Genomic DNA, 22500 nt, shown 5'->3' on the forward strand with positions numbered 1-22500 from the left:
TTGATCCTTTTTTGCACGTGCATCCTATACTGCATTCTGTATTTATTCTTTATTTTTTTAGGTAATGTAAATGCTTAGTAGCCCATGCTAATAAAATAAAGGCCTGTCCAATAAAAAACACCACTGGTATGCTATCTGTTAATGCCACCGTGATGTGATGTGCAGCAGTTCACCCGTTCTCTCTTGATGGCGCGTCAATGGTGCCATGCCGCATGCTGATGGGTGATCACCATTGTGCAGGAACAAATCTGGCTGCGTGTTACTGGGAGGTGTGAGGCACACTACTGGTAGCTCACAACACAAAAGGCTTCTGCTGCCTTATTCCAAGAGCAGCCGCCAGACTGTGGCACAAGGATGCCTCTGCCACCCTCTGGTCCTCACACTCGCTCTTGCACTAGTGCAAAGGCGTGTGACCAGCAGCTTAGCGGCACGAGGTGTCAGGATGCTCGCTCAGGTGAAGCTGGGGTCACGTGGCGGGCTCACCCCCGAGTCACGTGGCCGCGGGCTCACTCCGGACTCTTCCCCCTCCCGCGCGCCACCTCTTCCCCGGCGTGGTGACCCCCTTCCCCTCAGGGAAAGATGTAGTGCCGGCTGGGGGCGGCGGAGGGATAAGCGGGCGGCTCCGCGTTCCTCTCTCTCCGGCCCCAGCCGCAGGGCGCGGCGCCTCCTAGCGGAGCCGGGGCAGATCCCGCCGCCGGCTGCCTTTCTCGCGAGAATCCCCCCACTCTGACGGGGTTATGTAACCCGCTCCCCTCACCCACCCACCTACTTTTTTAAAGGGCCCGCTTCTCCTCACGCCGGGAGGGGAGGCGCGACTGAGGGAAGGGAAAAAAAACAACCAAGTCCCATTGCCGGGGTCCGGCCTCCTCCCGGCTCAATGCCCCTCACAGGAAGGGGGGGCGTGTGCGCCCGTGCCCGCGAGTCCCCCTCCTCTCCGGCCGGACAATGAGTCCCATATGCTAATGAGCGCCCGCGTCACTTCCGCTCTTTCTCGGCCGCCATCTTGGCCAGGGCAGGTTCTGGGCAGGAGGGACCCGGCTGTATTGTCTGCAGGGCGCCTAGGGAGCCCCCCCTCCCCTTCCCCGCGGCCCGGAGCCCGACGCCCCTCGCCCCGGTGACGGAGCCGCTGCCGCCGCCGCCGCCCCCTCATCCCCGCTGAGGGCCCAGCCCCCGCCCTGCCCCCCGCGCAGCCGGCCCCCCCCCCCGGCGCAGCCCGCCATCCAGCCCCCTTTGTCTCCCCCGCACCGCCGGCTCCGCTGCCCGCCCGCCCGCCCGCCCTGCCGGGAGCCGCTAACGGGAGCAGCAGCGCCACCGCCGCCGGGGGAAAGAGCGCCCGCCGCTGCTGAGGAGGAAGCGCGAGACCCAGCCAGGTAGGTGCCTGAGCGCGCGCGGGAGCCCCGCGCAACCCGCCCTCCCTTCCCTCGCCCTCCCTTCGCCGCCGCCGCCGCCTGCTTTCTTTCTCCTCCTCCTCCTCCGGTGCAGCCGGGCCCGGCGGCCTCCGATGCTCGCATCTTTGCACATGCCGCTAAGAAGCACTCGCTCCCGGTCCCTCCCTCCTTCCTTCCTCCTCCTCCTCCTCCTCTTCATCTCCATCCGTCCGAGGCCGGGTTGTAAGGCGCGGGAGGACGCCTCCGTAGCCGGCTTCCCTCTCCCTTGCTCGCCTTGACTCCGGGCGCCTCTCCGTTTGCATCGCGCTCTCTCGCTTTCTCCCCCCCCCCCACCTCCCGTTCCTTCCAGGGAGGCGGCACATGGATGTTGCGCCCGACCGCGATTGCATGGGCTGCATCGTGGACCGATGAAGGAGGGAACGAACGAACGAACGAGGCGGGCGGGCGTGGGGGGGGTGGGCAAGAGGATGGCGAATGCAGCCCGTCCGCTCCGAGATGCATGCTCGGAGATTCGCCTTTTCCTCCAGCAAGTGCGCTGGAAGGAGAGGAGGTGCGCGGGGGGGGGGAGGAGAGGAAGCGAGGAAAGCCCCCTTACGACTGCAGAGTTGGCGCTGGAAATTTAGAGCAGGCTGCGGTGCAATGAATGGAGAACGGCCGCCTCCTCTGCGACCCCCCCCTCCCTTTCCTACTTAGAGGTGTCGGGTGTACTGGAAAAGGCGGGATTCGTAGCTGTAGCAGAGTAGCAGCTCCAAGCGAGTAACAGGCACCCATCCACCCACGTAACTCTTGTTTACTGCATCCATCCCGCGCAGTAGTTCTTCTAACCTATATTTCAGACAAAGAAGAGGGAAAAGGAGGTTGCCTTCTGCTTCTGTCGCAGACAAACACCACCACCAGGCACTTTTCCCTCTAACGTGCCTTTCTACTCCGGTGCTGTGACTATTTATGTATTTGTCCGTCTCCCCCATCCCCAGTTCAGTTTTACTTAGGCGTGTGCGTAATCAGCGCGTGGCTTCATGTTAAAACTACCGTTGCTTGGGGTTTGTGGCCATCGAAGGAAAAAAATACCAGCCCCCACCCAAACTGCACCGCAGCCAAGTCGGTGGAATGGAGAAATGAGCATGCAAGTCAGTAGGGGGCGCATTCTTTTCACTGGGTAAGGCTGCTGCAGAGAGGGGGGGGGAGGGCCCCAGATGCACGGAATGGAGTTGCCACACAGCGCCTTCTATAGGCCTGGGAAAATGGGCCTATCACTGCAGGCTCAGTTGCTCTGACAGCAGCACAGGCAAAGATTTAAGAGAGCAGAGAGCATTGATTTTAAAGAATCTGGCCACTTCCATCTGCTTTCCTGGAAAACGATGACCAAAGTGTCATCCTGATGTGGTACCTAAAATCTCTGCCGTTCTTGATGCACCTTACCTCCCTGAAGCTTTTGCTAAAAGTCATGGAGGTTGATTGTGTCTGTGCCACTGAAGCAGCCTGATGGTAGTTAAGAAGTTGCTTCCCAAAATCAAGGTGGTGATTTAAAGGAAGGGATGTAACTACAATGCATGAGGATGCTTTAAGCCTTTTCTAGGTTTAACATTAAACTTTGTTCCAGGTTTGAACATAAAACTTCATGATCAGTAAAGGAACTACACTTCAACTCATTTGTGATTGGGGATGCCATGCGTATTATTTACTTGCATGGCTGTTTCTTGTGGTGCAGTTCATGATAATAGAGATTATTAGGAATTTCCAAATATGCATTGCCTTTCCTCAGGCACTGTTTTTTGTTGAAGAAGTATTGCAGATATCTGTGACAAATATGTGATAAAAACTCGAGTTCTTGGGGAAAACAAACAACTCCTACAAGTTTATCCTGTGGCACATGCCAATTTTATTCTCAGAATTTCAATGTTTAGTGGAGGCAATGTGTCAGATAAAGAAAAATGCCACATGTGCAGTATGGTGTGACCTACATTTACATTATTAACTCCCTCATGCTTTGTGTTATAAGAGTACTAAATTCAGGTTTTTGTCCCAGGATCTCAAACACCACTTCCTTCACCTGGACAAAAGTGGTTCTATGTGAAAGGCTCTGGTGATAGATGCTAAAATGAAACGGAGAACTAGGCAGAAGCTTTAAAAGCTTATTTAAAAGATAGCTGCTTAAAAAGCAAGACCAAAATAAGTCTACTAACATTTTGTGTTTGTTCTAGAGTGTTTTGATGGGAACTGGAAGCAGTTGGATAGCAACCAATCAACACATTTATTGCAATGTGCAGTGAAGCCAGAGCATCCTAGAAAAATGAAAGAACCATAGCTTCCAAGTATGTCTGGTTGAGGTTGCTTCCTTGAACTATGGTTGTTTAAAGAGTTGACAGTGTTTTCAGTGTCAAGAGTATAAACACCTGTCAGGAAAGATGTGCATTTTATCACAGTTAATGTACTCTGCAGTTAAAAGAAGTACTCTATTGAACTTAATTCAGACAATATCTATCCACCACATTTGTATGATTCTGCAGGAATTCGTCCTAGTTAATATTTTCTTACATGTGCTTTTCCCCTTAATGTTGAGAAACATTCCTTTTCTGCTTGATTTTTTTTAAGATTTAGAAAGTTTCAGCTGTGATAAATATGCCAACTGTGAAATTCGACATATTTGCTTGCTGGAATATTTTGGACAACTGTTCTACTCTAGTAACTGATAAGGAATTGTTCTGATAGGTCATGAAACCCACTTTGAGTTGATATGATTCAATATAGACTCTATTCCCCCCCCAAAAAAAACACTTTTATACATGTTTAAAATTATGAATTTTGGAAATCCCAGGAGAGATAATGCTACATAGCCTAGTTCTGTATTGCATGATGCTACTGTGATGTCTAATAAACGAAATGCTAAAACCATTTTACTTGAGTTTCAGCATGTGGTGTCTTGAATCCTATTCTACATGCAGAAAACTACTCAGCTACAGCTTATTTTAAAGTCAAGTGTTGTCGGTTAGTAATGGCAGAAGGTAGAAAATGTGTCATGAAGCACACATTTTTTGCAGGTTTTGTAATTTTAAACAAATTAAGAGTGGTGTCATCAGGAAGAAAATAAATGCACAGGAATTCAGAAAGAGTTATTGACCGTTGCTGCAGAAAGCCCCATCCCCAGGTAAAACCCAAATATTTTGAACTTCCCAAAGTGTAGGAGATGAAAAAAACAAATATGAATTTTCTTATAGTGCTCTCATTTGATGCAGAAAGTTCTGAAATCGTTGGAAAAGGATTGGGCATTGTGTGTGTGTGTGTATGTGAAACACTTTCCTAAACAAGTACTTCGTTGGCTCCCTGCAACATCAGTCACCTGGGATGGGATGGGGAGCACACATTTCTGTTCTCAACTCTTAATTGTAATTTGAGATGGGCAGGCAGAGCCCTACTTTGCCTACAGTTAGTGCAAAGCAATACTTGAACATTTCAGATAGTTGTGAATGAAATATGCACATCTCAGTGCTCTGGGCAGTGGCTTTGAGATATTTAAGATACAGTACTTTTAACTGGAATAGTTAAAAAGATTTGGATTGAAACTTGCAGTGTTTGTATGTCAGTTTGGTAAAAATCCTGGGTACAGCCTTGTTTTATGATGCAGGCTGCTGGTGGCAAAGTTTAGAGCATTGTACATCTTTTTCATGCACAAGGCTGTGGATGCAATTCCTTGTTTCTCCAGTTGAAGAATCTTCTGCATCGGAGCAGGGAAATACCTCTGCCTGAGACATTAAGAGTTATTACCCATTGTAGTGGGATGCATAGTCAAGCAGATCTGACTTGTAAAATGCAGGATTGTTTTATTCTTATTCGATGGATGGTAAATGGACATTAAGACCAAAGCAGGAAAAAAATCAGTATCAGATTTGAAGATCTGCTGTCAGGCTGCAGTTACACTTACCTGGGAGACTCAGTAAGACTTGCATCTAAGTAAACATGAATAGGATTGTGCTACAATTCACTTGAAAGGCCAAAAATAGAAGTACATTAAACATTTTACTTGAACTGTGTACATGACAAAGCACCTGATTTTTTGCCAATACACTCCAGCAAGTGAAGACAACTATCCCATTCAAAAGTTTATCTTGAGGGTTGAAGCACCCTCTGGTGCAAAATAGGATATGATGTAGAGGGCTGCAATTAGTTAGGGGTCTGGTGAAAATTGTGTGTTTTGTCTTAAAGTTATTCTGATAGTAGGCCACTACTGAATGGAACCTTATGCTTCCCTGAAGTAAGCCACTGTCAGTAATTAACTTTATATGGTCAGATCGGTGTAGTTATCAAATGATATTTGGTGTTTATATACTTTCCTTTTAGCTTCCGTATCTGAATATAACCTATCTATATTTATTAAACAGAACAAGCTGCAAAATGGAATTGTATAGTGATTTCAAAATAATTAAACAAGTATTAAGCAGTATGAAAGTGTGATCATGTACTGTACACAGTTACTTGTTAGTCTTCTTGAATTTACGGGGATTTGCTCAGTCATGTGTCCAAGCCAGTGTGCCTGAAGCCCTGAAGATTTGCAATGTATTTTAAAAGGGAGAAAGGCAGAGAGTATTGAAACTAATCAGCTATGTGTGAGTGAATGTCTTACACTTTAGCTTGTTCTGTTTTCTTTGTCTTTTTCAATAACCTGTTTACTGTCCATGTGCCTGTCTTCATCTGTTCCTATCCTGTTTGATTCTTAGTCTATATTTTTCTTTGTTGTTGTCACCACAGGGCATAAAAACACACAACAACTTTTGTTGGATCCAACTATCCATTCCATTATCCTGTTTGCATTAATGCTTGCTTATGGGTGCATTTTAAGAAACAGCCACAACTTGGTCCAAGAGGGGAATATACTGTATTATTGCTTGCTTGTTCAGGGGTGCATGTGCAATGTTCCTGTCTGACCTAATCATCCAAGCTTTGTTTTGCTGGAGAGTTTGAATGCTTGCTCTCTACAGTACTCCTCTCCTCACATACCCAGTTGCCGGAGTTCCTTGTTTGTTAAATAAGTTACCCCATGAAACTGGCTGAAGCACTCCCTAAGAGAAAATTTGCAACTCATGATCAGTTCAGACATCATGGGAAAATTGGTTTAACAATCCAGGAAGTGTCTTCTATAGCCAAGGGGTGGGGAGAGAAAGGAAGTGCTTGAGGTCATCAGTTATTCCTGCTTCAGTAAACCATAGTTTGGACTGGGAATTTTGCATCAGACCTAGCCAAGGCACTTGATAGCATAAAGGCCAGGGATACACAGAGGAATGCGTACCATAACTCTTTCAATGTGATTTCCCCCTGGTTAGATTTTTGAAGTCAAGACATATTGTAGCTCCCAAGTTACATTGGTCATTACTATGCTGTGAAAAGTATGCCTACTTTTCTTAAGTTCACTGCAGTATTAGACACCCTTATTAGGTACCTTATAGTTTCTAGGTTTTGCATTTGTCCTTAGTACCCACAACTTAGCAGTAGGGAAATAACATACAGTGGTACCTCGGGTTAAGGACTTAATTCGTTCCAGAGGTCCATTCTTAACCTGAAACTGTTCTTAACCTGAAGCACCACTTTAGCTAATGGGGCCTCCCGCTGCTGCTGCGCCGCTGGAGCACAATTTCTATTTTCATTCTGAAGCAAAGTTCTTAACCCAAGGTACTATTTCTAGGTTAGCGGTGTCTGTAACCTGAAGCATATGTAACCTGAGGTACCACTGTGCAATTGATGGTCTAACATTTAGGGTTTTCCCTCTGGCATTTCTACTCTAATTTTTCATATGAAATAGTGGCTCCATAATGCTTTGTTTTATTTTTCATCTACTTGTTCTTACACCCTCTCTTCTGCTGCCATAAATCATTACAGTACTATACTAGGTACCGTATGCCCTATTGATATACATAGAAACATTGATGTGTTCTAAATTGTTTCCGGTTCCTTTCTTGTTAGAAATACTGTGTTAGGATAAAGTGGCTTTAAGCCGTGATTACAGCCAAAATAAGTACTTTGTGTAAGACAGGTGTCTCAGTAGTTATTAGCCATTATAGCTAAATGATAGCAAATGTCAGGGGCAAATAGAGGATGGACATTGTTTTCATGCCCTGCTTGTGCGTTTACAGGGATGGATGTCTGACCACTATCAGGAATAGAATACTGGAGATAGGTAGATCTTTAGTCTGTCAGTAAGATACTAAAACATTTCCTTCATGGAAATGAATGAAAACAACCTTTAATTTCCAACATTGGGCAACAATTTGTTAGGAAAGTGTATTGTGTAGTATAGTAAAATGTTTACAACAATGGGTAGAATTCAGTGTTGCACTCTTCCAGTTGCTCTATGTGTCCAAGCATTTCAGCTTGTTAATTGGAATACTCTCCCCTCTTTCCCTGCCTGCTATTCTGAGGGTCCTCCCTTGAGCCAATTTTGGTGGGCATATGAGCAGGAAGCCCTGTTGTGCAAGCTGATGTTCTTGCACATGGCTTCTGCTGGTTAGGTGATTCCTGCCTATTTAAAAAAAATGGCAAGCTACTTTTTGCATTTTGTCTTTATTACTATTTAGTAAAGCACCCAGACGGCTAATTATGAAAGTCTGAGCGTTCAACATAAAACTATGTAGGGCACAGACCAGCCAAAGGTAAGCAGTTTGAAGTTGTACATGTTTGAATTGGGAGTTCAGCATGCATTTCATAGAATCATAGAATTGTAGAGTTGGAAGGGACCCCCCAAGCGCCATCTAGTCCAACCCTCTGCAATGCAGGGATCTTTTGCCAATTCCATCCTGTATACAGTTACCTGGAAGCTAAGCCCCACTAAGTGTATAGAATTGCAGCCTTAAGCTCATGCCTAACTGTCCTGTTCAAAGTACTTACCTATGGCTAAAGTGTTCTCTTGAGTATTTTACTTCTTTTACAGGGATTTCCACCCTGCTCTCTAACCCTAAATGGACTTTCAGAGCAGCCAACAATTAAAAACCAGTAATTTAAACAAGCATTTATTTAGCATGTCATGAGTGCCCAAAGCTATGTATGTTAAATAATTACAGTCACAGCAGCCCTGAATTAACAGACTAGTACAGTCGTACCTCTGGTTGCACGTGGGATCTGTTCCGGAGCTCCGGTCGGATCCCGAGGAATTCGCAACCTGAGGTGCCTGTTCTGCGCATGCACGTGGTGCGGTAAAGCACTTCTGCTCATGTGCACAGCGCATAGAGCACTTCTGCGCGTGCACGCAGGTTTGCCATGTGCGTAACCCAAAGGATACGCAACCAGAGGTGTGTGTATCCAGAGGTACCACTGTCTTAGACTGAAGTTGTAAGTAGCGTGCCTTCAGCTGCCCAGAAAATTCATGGTTCAGATTGTAGTAAGCAGGCTGGGCTTTAGTTGTAGACAACAAGGGATTAATGATATGTTAGAATAGGGTGCACTGCAGTACACAAGGTTCTTCACCTTATTGCAGTTCCATACATGTATTCCTAAACAGTGCTGCACCCCCCCCCCAATAATAATGATGATGAGACCAGCAGCTTGCCTTGTTTTCTTAGTGCTAAATCTCACAGAAGCCTAAGGCCCTCCAGTTGTTCAGCTCCCATCAGTCCCAGCCAGCAGTCAGAGATGGTGGGAGTTGTAGTCCAAAATATCTGGACCAATACTTGTTACCCATCCCTGCTGTAGGCAGGTAGCAGAAAGTCTGTGTGGACGTCCCATCCCCGTCCGTCCTGTCCCCCGCCGCTTATGTCACAACTGTTTGAGATACCTATTTACCTTAGTATTTAATTTGCATCAATAGTTATCTTCATATCTGTTGTGTGTCCTTCAGTTCAACCCCCGTGACACAAACAGTCACAGGTAGAGTTGACAGAAAGTGCTCATGGCGGTGTTTTCCTTTGGCTTGCACCCATGTATTTGTCTAAGCAAGTGCATAATTGGCGAAGGTAAAGGACTGTTCATAGGGATGAAAAAATGTGTCTTGTGACCTGATAACAAAGCTGCCTACATTTTGAAGAGACTTTGCATGTTTTCCTCTTTACATGATGGGAAATACAATGGCTTTCCCATTAATTTCCACAGCAATCAGTGTGATAGCTTCGTGAAGAGTAATACGTAATACAGATTGCTCTGCAGCTTAGTGCTTCATAAGGAAACAGTTAATTCCTTTTCTGTTAAGAAGTTAGGATGCATGCCCGCTAGATGGCGTGTCAGCTGCCAGTGGAAAATTCCAGAACTCGCCATGAGTGAGAAATGTATGTGAGTCAAAAGGATTCTGTTTGCTAGGCTGCAGAACAGATGGGAAGACTAGACCAAAAAAGGAAGGTGGTCTTTGTAGGTTATGTCTCCCTTGAAGCCCTCATCAAAGTCCTTCCTTTTAACATGGCAATCAGGTGATGTATCAGCAATTGTCTAACCTGTGGATCACAAGTAAAATAACCTTGGTGCTGAACATACTTTAGTGCCTACGCCAATAGAGTTTTCTGCGTTCCAAGAATCCTGAGCCCAGCCCATGCTTGAGTGTAAGCTTTCATCCTTCCATCCTCCTCTGTATTTAACTGGAAGGTTTTGGGAGAGTTGGGTAGTCACAGAAAAATTCCAAGGGAAGTGTTTTAATAAACTTGCAACTGGAATCCTCAGAGTTAGTGTAATTCCTCTTTAAAAGCGTATGCCAAATAACACTTCACGTGTTTCTGTTTAAAAGGCTTCCTAGCAGAGCAGTAACCCTGGGACATGAAGTAACCAGTAGTGTCAAAGGCACAAAAAAATTAAACCCTCCAACGTTAAGCGACAATTTGAAAATTGCAGTCTTTTGGCCTAAATGTCGCTTCCTTTACAAGCTTCATCTCTCTTGCAAACGTGCTTGTCAATAAAAACTTTTGAAGGAATAGTGCTTCTACTCCGTAATTTCTTAGAAAACTTTCTAACTAGTGGTTGAGCCCTCTATAAATAGAAGTGAAGCTTATTTTGCTTTGTCTTTCAAAATAAAAGCAAAGTTAAGTTTTATAGCTGAAACTAACTTCACCTTTACACAGTTATAAGGGTTTTGTTTATAAGTAATTCTAACTAATTTCACTGTGAATGGTTAATACTCATATTTTCAGAAAATACATGTGCAGACAGAGGGAGAGGATTGCCCCCCCCCCACAGTAGGACTGCAGCAAGTGCATCCTCCGTTTTGAAGTGATGTTTTTATGGTAATCAAATGCCTTTTCATGAAGCATGCAGTGTTGCTGAGTGAAATTGATGAGTTTGAAAAGTAATTTAAACTTGTCACAGGATGATGGTAGCTTTCTTCGGACAGCTTCAAAGTAAAGTACTTGCTATTAGAAAGAATTTCTGATCCAGATGGTCCTTTGAAGGGGTGCACCAGTGTCTCCTAAAAATGTTACTGTTCCATAGTACAACATCAGTATATTTCTTGTATGTAGAACCAGCGTAAGCAACTCAGATAAATAACCTAATCACCAAATTGCACCTTAAACCTATGATACAGTTGCCCGAAACGAATGTCTAGGCACCATTCTTTTTAAAAGTAAAATTTTTATTACTACTACTACTACTACTATTCTACTATTTTCATTTCTATTCTATATATATTAAAGAAAAGATCTCAGAGCGGTTTACAGCACATTAAAGCATCAACTAAAACAATCCAGAATAAAAGAAATTCAAGCTTCAAGGAAAATATTTCAGGTCCTTCTCTAAGTGGCATTTTGCTTTCCGCATATTTATTTACCTACTTAATTTATATAGCTGCCCCATAGCAAAAATGCTTTAGGAAGCCAGTGTGGTGTAGTGATTAGAGTGCTGGACTAGAACTTGGGAGATCAGTGTTCAAATTCCCACTGAGTCATGAAGCTCACTGGGTGACCTTGGGCCAGTCACAGCCTCTTAAGCTACCTCACAAGGTCGTTTTAGGGATTAATTGAGGAGCGGGGTGAATCGTGTATTACTCGGAGGAAAAAGGTGGTATGCAGTGAATAATCTCTTCTACTTACCTGCAGATGGATATGTCTGTTGCCAACCTGGCATCCAGAGATCGTGGTTGCAATTAGGCTTCTGCCAGTTGCAAAATGCTCCTGGCACCTGGCTAATTTCCAACACTAGAACAGCTTACTGTGATTTGGATTGGAGTAGCTGAAGGTGAAGGTTATATGGGGTTATGCTTACCTTTTCAGAGTGGCTTTAAAAATGTACAATATATGCTGTTGAACATTTTGAAATTATTGTTTCATAGACTGAATTTCTTTTGGTCTGTGACCAATATCCAAAGAACCATGAATTGTTCCAGAAACCCAAAGTGGTTTTGGATGTTTATATCCAGCAGTAGCCCCTGTCCCCTGCAGTGTAACAAACTGCTTTTGCAACTGAGTGGATTTTCAGAAGTGGGTTATGATGAGACAAAGGAGTAATCCTTTCAAAGAAAAAAAAATGAGTTGTTGGGGCACTAGTACAATTGTAGCTAGTACAATTTGGATGCCTGGGCTTAAGAATTTTTTTCTGGATCCTGGCTCATGCGTTTAAATTTCACCTATGGTTTTAAAGCTACCACGCCGTAATCATATATGCTATAGTGCCATGTAAATAAAACAGATTGACTTGAGTGGAGGAGTCTTGTAAACAGATGACCTAAATCTGATCTCATGAACGGTCTTGGTTTGTTTGGTGCTTACATCAACAGCAGTGTTAAAAACTCAGGTAAATAAGCAAGTCACCAAATGACTCCTTAAACCAGGATTACAGTCACCAAAGTGGAATGCCTAGTTGCCATTTTAGGGCCGGACGGTTTGAAAGTTGTATTTTTCAATACAACTTTTTGGTTCCTGAAATTCATTCTGATTATGCAGATAAAACATCACAGATAGAATTCTACAGGATGTGTGGTTAGTGTCTGAAAACAGGCAAGATCCAAGGATCTCCAGGCATGCCCCTCCAGATGTTGGGTGCCATCCTGGTGCCTGGGTATCTTCACTTGGTCACACAAGGCCAATAGCTAGGTGCAAAATGTGCCTGGCAAATTTCGAATGCTGATCAACAGGCTTGATATACTCTATAGAAACTTTGTTATTTCAGAAGGAAAGTTAATGATCCCAGTTCAGCGAGTCACATAAACCTCTATTACCTTGAATAGTTCATGGAGCCGGTCCAGGCAAGATGTATTTGCTTGTCTAGTGTGTCACCATTATCTCAAGCTATTCTTCTTCCTGAAACTTCGGTTGCCTGTTATGCCTGGAAACCTTTCCCAGAATACCTCGTTTCCCTTCCTTAATTCAAATCCCTGCTTCAAACTCATATTTTCATGATGGTATTGGAACAATATCTGTGATCCCATGCCCTACTGTAACTAAGCCTAAGTCACCAGAACTGATATTAGAGTAAGTAACTGATGCAAGTTGCAGTAGAAGCAGATTCATAGCAGCGATCATTTCTGCATTCTTTGGTAGGAAAAAAAATTATGAGGAGTGCTTGTTGAATAAAGCATGTTGCAAGTCAATAGAGTTGTTTAGCCAGTAGCAAGTTCTGTAGACATTATCTACTCATAAGGTGTACAGATTTTGTTGTACAGATTTTGGATTGTGGTTTTCTTTTAAGTTGATAATGCTCCTGCTACATAAATGCGCTACTGCATGTAGATATGCTAACAGTTCCGACCTCAGTCCTAAGCCCTTTTAATTGGAAATGTCCTCTTGTCCCCAAAAGAAAGGGGGAGTCACTTGGTTGTCACCTCAGCACTAGAACTTACTTTAAGATGACCATACTCCAACAGTTGCAAGATTCCTGTCCTTCTAAAATCTCTATGGAAATCAGACATTTTTCAACTTACATTGAAAGGACAAGAAAAACTCCACTAGTTTACTATAGCCTGCTTACTACTTATAGACAAAAGCCTGTTTATTTTAAAATATGACTGTACTTGGATGATCATTTCTATGAAATGTGTCCTTGTTGTGCTCCAGATACATCTTTATTTTGATTTTAATGACCAAGTATGTCATTATGTACAAAGTTGACTAACTTTTAGAAATACTGTAGGTCTATCCTTTCATTGCCTGGGACTGTCAACTGCATCACATAGAGAGTTATGGAAGACTTACTGGGATGGGATAGTGCATTCGGAAGCCCTATTTGTGAACTTGGGATGAAAGAGGAGGGCATGCACACAAGCCTGCCTAGAACATCCCTGCATGTGCTGGTTCCACTTCCGTCCTTTGCATGTTCAGCATGAAGATCTGAAGTGACAGTCTCTCAAGTAAAGGTTTTCTGATTCCAGGGAGGATTCTAAGCATACTTGCCCAAATGCACTTAGAATCCCCTTCAGACTTCCGTGCTGAATATAGAAAGCTCTGAAGTGGAACCAGTGTGTGCAAGGATATTGGGGGCAGGTTTTGTGTCCCTCTCCCCACTTTAAGCCCACAGCCATTATTCCCAAATGCCTGAATAGGATTATAGCCATCAACAAATTCTTCCTGTTGGTGCTTTCTCTGAAAGCATTGGGAATTAGTTAGCTATTAACTTAAGCATGCATAGGTTCAAGTGCTGTGAGCAGCAATGGAGAAAAGTAGAACTAAAGGCATGCTAATGTATAGAAAAAGTATACGAGTCAGTGTTTTGATGAAATCTCAAAATATATATATATATAGGTTGAGATGCTACCCTGCTATAAGTACTACTTTGGATTTTGCTTAAAATGTAGGCTGGTAATGAACGGACTGTGGCATAAGTCTGATAACATTCCAATTTATTGCATGCTTAAGTGTTCAGTATGCTTATAGATGAACTCCTTGGCTTAATTTTCAACGAAGTACTTTGCTGCATTGGCAGATGTGGATTGGCTAGTGAGCTACGTTTTTGATCCAAGTAGTTACTTTTTTTAATAGTGCCACTTTCTACTGTAGTATGCTTTTAGAACTAATTGTCACAGCCATAACTCTAAAGTCTACCTCACTTTAATTTTATTTAACACTTGGTTTTGTTTAGGAGGATATGAACTTTTGCCTATGCCTGTGCTGTGACCTCACATAATAGGCATAATACTCGCTGAAGTGGGAGGTTCGGTAAGGACAATGATTTTTTGGAAGCTTTTGCACAAAATGTCCTCAATAAGTCTGAAACCAAAGCACCATTAATTTTGTACATAAAATGTCCGTATTATGTGCCCTGAATAATGAAGAGACTTTTAAATGTTCAATAATTGGTACTGCACCCAAGTGGTGTGTAGATGAATGCTTACTTTGGGACACGGGTAGGCAACCTAAGGCCCATGGTCCACAAGTGCCCCACGGGGGTCTTTTAATCAGCCCACGAGCCGCCCTCGAACTGAGTCGCCCGCTCGGCGAGTCCCCACTCTCTGCGCTAAACCAGTGTGTTCCGGGGATTTGCTTCCGCGGCGCCGGAAATCACATCTGTGCAAATGCAGACACTGGAAATTGCGGCCTCACACCCTCACGCAATCGGGCCCACAGAGGGATCTCTGCTGGAGTGAACCGGCCCTGGTGAGGTAAACCTTGCCAACCCCTTCTTTGGGACATGGGCTTTCATTGCCCATATGATAAGCTGGCAGAGATAACTTGCTGGGAGCTAAGTAACGTGGTGCAAAGAAGAGAATTTCTGTTTCCAAAGGTGCTTGCACAAAACCAGAGGTAAAGGAGGTGTACCACTGATGTTATATGAGCTCAGGCACTGTATAAAAGATTATAACTACAAGCTATGTCCCTCTAGTTAATCACCTTTCGTTTTTTTAATTAAATAAAAAACCTTTATTTGTCCAAATACAATGCAACCTAGAGAGTTGGAAGTAAATGAAGAATGCAACCATCTCTGAACCCAGTGTACAAAACCTTGGAACCAAAACAAAAGACCCACCCCAATCCTGGCAATACAATTAGGCAACAAATAGATAAGGAAAATACTGCCTGAAGCTGCTGAAGGCTAATCAGGGAAGCAATGAGATTAACAACCAAATTGTGAAGGAAATAATATGCAATATTAATAGGCCATGTTTCATTATAACTCCTGTCATAGTGCCATAGTCTCAGTCAGTATTGTTTAACAATCCTTAAGGTTCCTTAGTTTTCAAGAAACATTGGTTTGAAATCTAGGCGGGTTCCACATATGTTGCTACTACCCTGAAATTGACTATGTAGAAAGTAATATGACTGGCTGAAGTTAATTAAGCAGATTTGAAAACTATTTAGCAGCATAGTAATACTTGAGTCACCTTTATAAATAAGCAGTGTTTGAAGCCCAGATGGTTGAGTGTCTCTGAATGAAGTTGCTCTTAAAGAAGTTGCCAAGTTAATGCATTTTAAACAGAGATGTAATTGCACCTGTTTGAAAGCTTAATTGAAATGTTTCCTAGTTTGAGTTCCATATTTATGAACGAATATAAATACCTTATGAACGAATATAAATACCTTTCTTTTAAACTAAAGAATTCATTTTTGCATCTTCATTCACACAGACATTATATTCCTCGCAATTAATAATTTCTCCAGAATACTATTGGCACCAATTTATTGGTGATGTTTTCAAGATGGAATTTGCAACAAACTTTACAACGAAGTTAGAAGGAAGCAATGTGACAAAAGTATTCTTTTAGGCAATAGGCAAATAAATGGCCTTTTTCTCAAATGACTCCTACTGCTGCATATGCTAGAGCAGGGCATAGAATATTTATCTGTAATGACTTCTGGCGAGATACTGTTTTGCTTTTGTAGACTTTGGAAACTACAGTGGTACCTTGGGTTAAGAACTTAATTCGTTCTGGAGGTCTGTTCTTAACCTGAAACTGTTCTTAACCTGAGATACCACTTTAGCTAACGGGGCCTCCCGCTGCTGCCGCCACCGCCGCCACATGATTTCTGTTCTCATCCTGAAGCAAAGTTCTTAACCCGAGGTACTATTTCTGGGTTAGCGGAGTCTGTAACCTGAAGCCTCTGTAACCAGAGGTACCGCTGTATTTTGTAGCACCCAAGCCACACAGTAATTAAATAGGGATGAAGTGCGTGGTAACTCAAGAAAAGGCTTGGAGAAGGGGTCTCTTAACCTCCCTTTTTGTCAGCTCTTGCCCACTGATCTGCAGCAGCACTGGTATCTTATAGTTTTGGTCCTATTGAGTCCCAATATTTCTTGATAATTGGGGCTTGTAAACAAACATTTACCTGTGAGAGTTTATTTCCTGAAATGTAATCCCATGCTGTTACAGGAATGTGTATATACATGAACAGCTAATGTAGTTCCTTGCCATGAGTTTGTTGTCCTGGGCAACAGTAACATGTGAATGAACTCTAACATTAGCTCTATCTTTGCATTTGTTCTTGTACATGTTCCTGGAACTGTGGGAAATCAACTGCAGTGCTCCTGTAAGTAAGTGTAAATTGAGTCCTGGTGGACTGCTTAAAATGGTATGCCTAAAGGAAATAAAATGCAAGTAGGACTTGAGGCTCATTCCTCTTCCTGCACCCCCAAGATTATTATTAGTGTCATGAGTCCTGTGGTGGTGCTGGGGTCAGGAGTGGAGGATGACATTGGAGTGGGTGCTGAAACCAAGGAGCAGAGGTTGGAGAAGGCCAACCTCTTCCAGGACTCCTATCTACCCTCTTCCCTCCTGGAAAGAGGAGCACAGCAATGGGGGGGCATTAGCCCACCGCTAAGGGTGGAGGAACCAGTATCAAGGGGACGGTACAGCCTGGTTGCCCAAGACCCAGAATTGCTCCTGTTACTGGGAATAGACACATCCTCCCAAATGCGGTGCTCCTCTGACTAGGCTTACCTAAACTATTATAATCTGAATTGGGGAACTGGAAAACTATCTGGTACTAGATCACTAAACATCTACTAAAGGTGTCAGTATGAAAAAATAATTCTCTCTTGTCTATCCTGAAACTGATAGGAGATTCAAGGTAGGCAAGAGATCATTCTTGTTCCAACTGCATAATTTGACAATGGCCACATCCCAGGAAATGGTTTCAGCTGGCTGGCTAAGCCAGTTGTGGGTAGGTCATGGGTCTCAAACCCTCCTTGAGTCAGGGATGTGCCCTGCATGGAAAAACAGGTTCTGATGAATTGAGCAGACAAGATCAATAGTGGGCCAAATGGTCAAGAAGGCGGTTTCAGCATGTGCTATAGAAGGAAGGGAGGGGCAAATGGGGCTTGTCAACCTGGGAAGGTAGCCCATCAAGGAGAAGAAAAACCTCCACTGCCCTGTTGGCTATACTCATTTGTGAGAAAGGCTTCAGGAGTAAACCCTGAGAAACAATCCTGGCAGGCTGTGTGATTCTTCATTGGTTTGACTTCACCCCAGAAGCACACTCCATTGTGTCTTGAGACAGACAGATGCCAACAACAGGTACCAGTTGCCCCAGTTGAGATTATAGTAGTTCAGGTAAGACAAGCTGAATAAATGAATAAGGATGGGAAACACACTGTCATATATAATAAGAAAGTTGGGTAGGGTACTGAAGGATAAACAAAGGACAGGCTGAACATATGCCACCAAACTCTTGCTAATTAATAGTCAGAAAACTGAACAAAAGCAGCTGCTTTTGACATTTTGCTACCCATCCCTGTGAGCACTCTGATTAGAAAGGGTTGGGTGAAATTCTAGCCTTTGATTGGAAGCTAGAGTAGCCATTGAGTAAACTGTAGATCCCCTCCTCACCTCCCTGGCAATTTCCTTATGTGGTAGTGTTTTCCTTTTTTGCAAGCCTTTGAGACCAGGCTGTTTGGCTTTTAGATAGGTTCAGAATAACTCGTTTCAGACCAGATCTGAATCACTGCAAATTGGCTCAATTAGGTTCAGAATTTGAGATTCATCCAAAGTGGTCTTTCAGTCCCAGTTACTATGTCCCATTTGAGAAAACGTGGCTATTCTTGAAGAGTGAACCTCATTTTCCGTGCTGGTGTTTGTCTTTTAGTTTGTAGCTGTAATCTTGATTGAAACACATATTTATTAAATTGGAATAAACTGGAAAAGTTTATGTTATAAAATGCAAGCTATGTGTCTGGTTTACTGTTTAATAAGTTGATTTCCAGAGGGGTAGCTACGATAGATGAGGTTTGTCTGCTTCTTTTAAGGTGTGGTGAAGTGCAGCACAGTGACAGGCTCTGCTTTACTAAAACAATTTTAGGTATCAGTCTATAATGATATGATATGGCTATATTTAGGATTTAGAGCATTCTGGCCTTATTTATGCAGTTAAGCTGTTCAGGTGTTTCTGGGTCTGCCTTTTGATGATACCAACTATTATGTATAAACTGATTTTAAACCTAGTTAAGAACTGAACTGCTTTTTATGTTGCTTTTCCATGGGAGGTTATTACAACATTTGTTTCCAGATAAACACAGGAAGTAGTGGAAGGAAAGCACTTGCTGTGATAAACTGTTCTTAACCAGCCAGCACAGTCTGCAATTCAGTGTTTCATGTTCTGACACCCACAGTCTAGTAGTTGTCTGTCGGCAGGAGCCGCAGACGGTTTCCCCCAAGAAATTCAGTCCAATTAATAGTATTAGATTAAAGCTGCATACTTTCTAGTGCTTGTTTTGTTGTGTCAGTTCATTCTTGCTTTTCTCTTAACAACTGTCTGTGGTTTCCTGTATCATAATGAACGTGGGAGGACAATGCCACTATCTTACCTCCATTAGCTTGGTCTAAATGTTGGGATGAAAAATTCCTGCCAATTTTATGGTGCAGAGAAATTCAAAGGGGAAATGGGATCAAGAAAGTAGAGACAAAGTCCCCCTGTTTTGTAATACTGAAGCGTGGGGTCACTCATTGAAACAGATAGAAGGTTTAGGATACACAAGAGATAATTTTTCACACTGCATAATTTGACAGTTGAGTTGATTTGTAGCCATCTGATAACAGATAGTTTTCCAGTTGTCTCAGTCATGACTATAATAGTTGAAAAGTCCCTAGTCAGACTGTTCTGACCTTATAGTCTCTGCTGTAGTTTTGAAGGTGAAATTATCCTGAGGAAGTCTTGCACTGAAGAAGTGAAATTCTCTAACCTCAGGGTGCATTTGTTTTGAATGCAAATTGGTCCTTTTAAAACCCCTATGTGCACATTGCAGCTTGGGTATGTTGCTTGAGTCACCTATGTACTTCAGTCTCTGAGGTCCAGTAATGAAATTTATTTATTTAGGGTTTTTTTTTATACTGCTTTTGATGCTTGTTTACATAATAAATGGCGGCTTAAAAGTATGTTCCAGTAAAGTCATTTCAGAGTCTCCTCAAGGGATAGCCTTTCATATGTAGATCTTTCATACTCATCAGATTGTCTACACAGATTCTGGCTGTCTTGGACAGCAGTCCTCTCAAGAAATACCCAATCCTACCTCCAAATCAAATTTGGAGACAGATCAGACAATTTGCAAGGGATTTCGCCTGCCACACAGCTCTTTTTTCAGGTGAAAGAAATCTGTCACATTCCCCACCCCCCAAAAATGATTATGAAATAATTTCTTTTAAAATGGACAAAAATTATAAGACTAAGTTTTCAGAAACTGTGTAAAGGTCTTGTGTAAGATGATGTACAGTATCAGATTATTGCAATTCCTATACAGTGAGGACAAATTGGTCCTGAATTGTACCCCAAGAGTAGCACTCTCAAATGCAAAAAACAAAGATGCATTTCTGCCTCTTGGAAGGCACTGCTATTGTCAGAAGAGAAGGAAGGAAGATTTAGTCTCTTCTTTGCTTGTGAGCTTTCTCTTGTTGACATAGTTGGTGGATTTGCTTCTGTCCTCTTCTCTAGGCATTGAAGGATTGAGTGAGAGAAAGTACAGAGCTACATAATTTTGTTTCTGTATAATTCACGCTGCTGCAAGTATGTTGGATCCAGGATTCAAAGGCAGAAATGTAAGTGACGATAACATTGCTTCTGCATTTGACTGGACTACAAAACACACAGCACACTTAGGGCTTGATTTTGGGATGGTACTTTTCAGATGTTGAAGAGTACAGAACATCTCCAGGTATTTGGCCACGTGTTGTTGTGTGTCAGGTCTGGAGCTTCAGGGCATCTTTGGAAGCTGGCCTAGAAGTTTGACTTAGCTGACCACTATATTGTTTGAATGAGTCTTTGACCTAATTAATACCTAACATTCCTGGCTCAGTAGACATTTGGGGCTCATATCCTCATCCCTCACCCTGTCCCTCTCTCTCATGCTGGCTTCAGCCCTGGTCTCTTTAAACCAGGCATGGTCAAACTTGGCCCTCCAGCTGTTTTGGGACTACAGTTCCCATCATCCCTGACCACTGGTCCTGTTAGCTAGGGATGATAGGAATTGTAGTCCCAAAACAGCTGGAGGGCCAAGTTTGGCCATGCCTGCTCTAAACCATAGTTCCCTGTTAAACATCTGCAGCAGGGAACCATGGCTTATCATTTATTTACTAATAAGGACCTTAAAAGCAGTTCTATCCTGGTTTGAAGTTGTTATTAGTAAACTGTCCCACAGCTCTTTATTTTAGACATAGTATGCAAGAAGAAATGCATGGGCTGGCTTATTAAACCAGAAACTATTTAGCCAGAAATATTACAAATGAATTGGCCTATTATTTTCTTTGGGTCAGATCCAGAGAACCATGGCTGAATTTCCACACAGAAATGAACCTCCCTAATTCACAAGTGATGGGATTGAGAATTAGGAGAAATCTATTTTGCTTATGGGACACGGGTGGCGCTGTGGGTTAAACCACAGAGCCTAGAACTTGCTGATCAGAGGGTCGGCAGTTCGAATCCCCGTGACGGGGTGAGCTCCCGTTGTTCGGTCCCTGCTGATTCCAACCTAGCAGTTTGAAATCACGTCAAAGTGCAAGTAGATAAATAGGTACCGCTCCAGCGGGAAGGTAAACGGCATTTCCAAGCGCTGCTTTGGTTTGCCAGAAGCAGCTTAGTCATGCTGGCCACATGACCCAGAAGCTGTACGCCGGCTCCCTCGGCCAATAAGGCGAGATGAGCGCTGCAACCCCAGAGTCTGTCACGACTGGACCTAACGGTCAGGGGTCCCTTTACCTTTACCTTTATTTTGCTTATGCAAAGGAGTTTTTTGTTATAAATATGTGCTCCTGAAATGAAGTTGAATGAATTTGGTTTCCTGTTCTTTTATATTCGGCTTGCTGTGGCAATTTCTGAAATAGCTTAATCGAGCACTTAAAGATTGCTCCTTTAACAGTTTGTAATGCTTCAGGTGTAATACGAAACGCTTATAAAAAGAAAAAGTAATCCGTATAGGGCAGGGGTCTGCAACCCGCGGCTCCGGAGCCGCATGTGGCTCTTTTACACCTTTGCCGTGGCTCCGGGGTGGATACTAGCGAGGGGAGGAGGCGCATTGTGCGCCCTGACACTCCCCACTGTGGCGGGCGCTGTACTGGCTGTGACGTCACATGGGGCGGTGCGTGCGTTAGTCACGCACCGTCCCGACGTCACCTTCCCGCCTGCCCGCCCGCTACATTGTAAGGGGCGTGTACGCTGGTCACTGCATTGAAAGGGGGCATGTACGCTGGTCACTGTTTTGAAGGGGAGTGAAGAACACACACACACACACACACACACACACACAAAGGTAACTTGTTAATTTAACGTTTATTTCTATGAGGAGGAGTAATTCTGAGGGGTCAAACAAAGAAATAATAAAAAAGTGACAAAAAAGTTATTTTTATAATGACGAGTTTTGCGGCTCCCAGTTTTTTTTCCCTTCGGAAACGGGTCCAAGTGGCTCTTTTTGTCTTAAAGGTTGCAGACCCCTGGTATAGGGCCTTAACAACTTTGCTAAGCACTGCCATGCAACTTGTATATTTAGGCTGGTTCGTAAGTGATATAATGAAGCTATACTTTCATTTAAGATTTACAAGCTCACCCAGTCCAACTGGCCATTGAACAGTTTTGGCTGTGGCTGGCTTTAGTCCAGCTCTTACCTAAGTAGGCAATGGTTGTTAGTGTCTACATAAGGTCAGAAATCATTACTATGTAAACAGTTTAGCTTATGATAGATTATTTTATCAAAGCATCACTATGAAAATATTCACAACTTTGAATTTGTTGAAATTGGTTCTTTTTTTTTGCAGGCAATACCATTTATCTAATTGCACTAATATTGTCAGTATTACTAATGTAAGCAG

The 22500-nt window shown here is 43.2% G+C and overlaps 1 protein-coding gene across 7 annotated transcripts in view; it reads left to right on the forward strand.

The window, feature by feature from the left end:
* Positions 1 to 1188: 1188 nt before the first annotated feature.
* The window catches only part of ADNP (activity dependent neuroprotector homeobox), a 46251-nt gene continuing 24939 nt past the window's right edge, over positions 1189 to 22500 (forward strand). For 2 of the 7 annotated variants that reach the window (XM_081867535.1, XM_081867536.1), the window contains exons 1-2: positions 1189 to 1370; positions 3590 to 3700. The gene's annotated coding sequence lies outside the window, so the exon portion shown is untranslated. Of the gene's footprint in view, positions 1371 to 3589; positions 3701 to 14415; positions 14435 to 22500 lie in introns of those variants that run through there. The other 5 variants (XM_081867533.1, XM_081867534.1, XM_081867540.1 and 2 more) reach the window with 5 other exon arrangements.

Source organism: Podarcis erhardii (genome assembly GCF_964252035.2).
Source record: "Podarcis erhardii genome assembly, chromosome: 6".
Taxonomy (NCBI): Eukaryota; Metazoa; Chordata; class Lepidosauria; order Squamata; family Lacertidae; genus Podarcis; species Podarcis erhardii.